At 48.5% G+C, this 3,848-nt stretch overlaps 1 pseudogene; it reads right to left on the minus strand.

Annotated features, from left to right (window-relative positions):
* Window positions 1–226: 226 nt before the first annotated feature.
* LOC114495012 lies at window positions 227–3,413 on the minus strand (annotated as a pseudogene).
* Window positions 3,414–3,848: the final 435 nt, after the last annotated feature.

Raw genomic sequence — 3,848 nt, forward strand, 5'->3', positions numbered from 1 at the left:
CCATGTGCCAGGGAGCACGGCATACCCCAATTCAACAGGGATGAAGTTCTTCTGCTCAGGAACTTACGTTACTCTTCATCTGGCTGCTTGTCTGTGCCCTTTACCATTTCATTTATTAAATAATAAACTGGTGAATGTAAACAAAAGCAGTGCCCCCATCTCCTAAGAGAAATATTGAAAGACTTGAACATATTTCTCCATCATGTTTTTATTTTTGTTTTTGTTTTTAATGACACTTTTGTGCAGCCAGAAATGCTTCGTGTACAGACTTCACCTGGATAAAGGCATCTCCTAATAGGTAGGTGGCCCTGGTTACTCAATACCATATGTATATTGTGAATTTGAATATCTATTAAAACTTTCCCAGAAAATCCAACATGCGCTCAATTATGTCTGCATAGGAAAGACCTCAACTACAGGAAAGAGACTACACAGTCTCTCACATTTGTAGGGGATGAAATTGTTGAGGTTGCACTGTAATAATGGGAAGGCTTGGAGTGGAATGAGAAGGGCTGAGGAGAACTGATTCAGAACCTGCTGAACCTCTGTTGCTATGCTCCTGAACAGTTCAAGGTCCTTGTGTTTCTTCTTCAACATGTTCTGTGCATATGCTTCACAAGCAAAGAGGACAAAGTATCCCTTGTTGACCTACTGTCTGGTTAGGTAGCAAGGAGGATGTCTTCCTTCTCCCTAGTGATGTGGCAATGTTGTCCAAACAAGACCACCACATCGTCAGCTGAGGTCATGAAAGGGAGCCCCACATGTGGACAAGGATGTGAATTTCCTTGGAGAGAAATTGGGATACCTCATTGGAGGCACCACCAGCAATTTTAATATAATCTTTACCTGTTTCTTTGTATACCTCAATGTATAGAGTTTCTGTGTAATGTTTGTGCTTCTGTAGTGCTAGGTGTCTGTGCTCCATGTTTGCAAATCTAACCAGAGCTTCTCCATTCCTTCAACCCTGAGAATTCAGACACAGCACTACATCTCCTTTGGCAATATTGAGCCCTTTGAAGAATTTTGCAATATCTGCGTCCAAAGACGGCCACAGAAAACCTGGAGCCCTGATTACAGTGTTGTTATCAATAAGTTCCTTTTTGCTGCAAGTGCCACTTTCAAATTTGTAATTTACTCTTTTTGAATCTAAAAATTTGTGATTATAAGGCAAAATCACAGCTAAATTATGTTCCCCATATCTGCAACTTGAAAGGCTCCACACAGAAAGCTAAGTTATTCTCAAGATTTAAACACTCTCATTGCTTGCAGCATCCAGGTTTATATCAGGCATGGATACAAAAAAAAAAAGTGATAGAAGCATGCAGGCAAAAATTCTTGGAAACATTAGGATACAGGATTTTCCTAACATGAAGTACATCAGTACAAAGACAAGAGGAGCCCCTACCCTTCATTTTGGTACATTGCTGACTGGTTAAGCTGTCCGATGGCTGTGATGTCAGGTACAGACATTGGCCTTAACTTAGTTTCCTTTTTACAATCCTCTGTCAGTTCCAAATGATCCAGTCTAACAATATTCATGCAACTACCCCACTTTCATGATGGCCAGGTTTATGACTTTCTATAACAGTAGGATCAGCTACTTCTCATGCAAACCCAGCTTGGCTCCAATGATCCCAGTAGTGATTCTGAAAAGCACTGCATGTAATCCAGAGAGACCATTGTGATGGTAGGTGGAGAGTGAAGCAAGGTCAGGAGGTGGTGGGATGGGGTAGAAGTGAGAACAAGAAAATTTGTGCTAATGCTCTTTTAAGAAACAAAGAAGGTGCCTGCCTCACCCCACCCCTTTGACTACCTGGTGCAGGAAACAACCAACTACCCAAGTCCATACTGGTCCTCCACACTTTGGGCAGGAAGCATACAACTGCTGGCCTCAGAGGGCCTGTGCCAGATAGAGCACATCACATGGAGCAGCTGCTGGAGTAGCTATCCTCCTTCAAGTAGCTCAAACCATGTGCCTCCGTGGGCTTCCTCAGGGTCACCTGGCCTTGCTGCTTCATTTTCTCAGGCAGCCCATCCTCTATTTCACAGTACTGGTCAATGGTAGCTCAAACCCCTAGTCAAGCTTTTGGAAGCTGATGAAGCACCTGGACCCAGTAGACACAGTGCTGGTGACTCACATGGACACCATTAGTATCCCCAGTGTCAACAGTCTGTTGCAGTGCATGCAAACTGGCAAAAACATAAGCACACCAGGGAGGAGAGGATTCACAAGCTCATCTCACCCAAAATGAATATGGTGTTCCCCAAAACCAACATGAGTGGTTGCATCAAGGCTGATGTGAAGGGAGGACCAGGTAGAGCAGACCCAAGCCCACTGGAAGCGCTGAGCATCATGCCCTTGCCCTCGAGCCCTGGCTGCTGCTCAAGCTCACCACATTCTTGTAGTGCCCACAGGCTCTGTCATAAATGTGGCATGCAGACTATTCCCTTCATAGCTACCCACAACCCAGAGCCCCCTGGATGGCCTGGTCCACCTGCAATACTTGAGGTTATTGCAGGAGCCTGTGTTGGTACCCCAGGAGCTAGCAAAATCTCAGTGAACTGGGAGCAATGAAAGGATTGGCTCCCAGGACAGCCCCAGGAGAACAGTGACCTCCATACTTGCCCAGGAGTGCCCTGGGGAAGCATGCATGGAGCTACCAAGGGCTGAGACCCTTTGCAGGGCTGAGAAAGAAGCCAGGTTCCCCCCGGTATGTAAAGCCTGTTAGCCTTCAGATCCAGACTTGGGAGGTGCACCAGGGAGTCTCCACTGTGGAGCATATCAAGAAGGTGGCTGTCCAGGAGGACACAATCCAACAAAGCACCCAACCTACCCTGCCTAGGGTGTTCCACTAGTTTTTGGTTCGGAAAGCCCACCCCCCAGCTTCTGGAGTGGAGAGGTGAGCCACCCACCACATGCCACATGGAGAGCAACCTGGAGCTGGGGCTGAGCTCACCCAGAAAGACAGGGCAGACTAGGAAAGAAAACTCTGGCAATGATGTTGACCACCAGCAGCCTTTGGAGGTGTACAGCTCATAGAACCCCATCCAGGGCTGCAGGCAGCTGTTGCTGAGACCTCTGTGGGGTGAGGAAACCAGGCAAGACCAGACTGGCCCACAGTGACCACGCTCTCACTGCCAAGCAAGGTGGGCTCCCTGCACTCCTCTGAGGTAAGCAAGTCCCTGTCTATTGAGTAGGCACCACTGTACCCACTGCCACCAACCACCACAAGTGAAGCGGGGCTGAGCCTCCCTGCATGACATGAACCAGTGCCTGGTATTGCCCTGAGAGGATGAGAATGCAAAGCCATGCACATGGCACTAGCACTCACTTCCCCCAGCCACTCCCAAGTCAGCAGCCCTCGGTCCCAGGAAACAGCAGGTGCTACGGAATCCAAGGAGACGCCCTTCATGTCCATTCACCTGCGAGTCCCTGCCTACAATGTTTGACCTGACCCCTGCCTGCCGTCCCCAACACCACCAACTTGGACCAGAACACCAATGCCTTAGGCTTCTTCACCATGACATGCTGTCTGACCCCTTTAATTGCCTCCTGCCATTGCATACCCACCCAGCATATACATGGTGGACCCCAAGAGGCTGTCCCCAAGGCAGGCCAGGCTGACAGGGTCTCTAGGTTATACCCAGAAATCTCTGGCCCTCCCCAACCCCGGAACTGCCACTCTCAAAGCCACTCCAGTGACTGCTGCCAAAATTTAGGGGCTGGCTGATGAGGAGAGTAGGTCACTCAACTCCCAGAGCCATCCCAGTGACAATGGCAGTCAGCTATCTCTATTGAGAAAGTCCTCAGTTCCTTCAAGGCCCATCGGCAGCTGACCATGTGGACT

This window comes from Phyllostomus discolor, chromosome 4 (assembly GCF_004126475.2).
Source record: "Phyllostomus discolor isolate MPI-MPIP mPhyDis1 chromosome 4, mPhyDis1.pri.v3, whole genome shotgun sequence".
NCBI lineage: Eukaryota > Metazoa > Chordata > Mammalia > Chiroptera > Phyllostomidae > Phyllostomus > Phyllostomus discolor.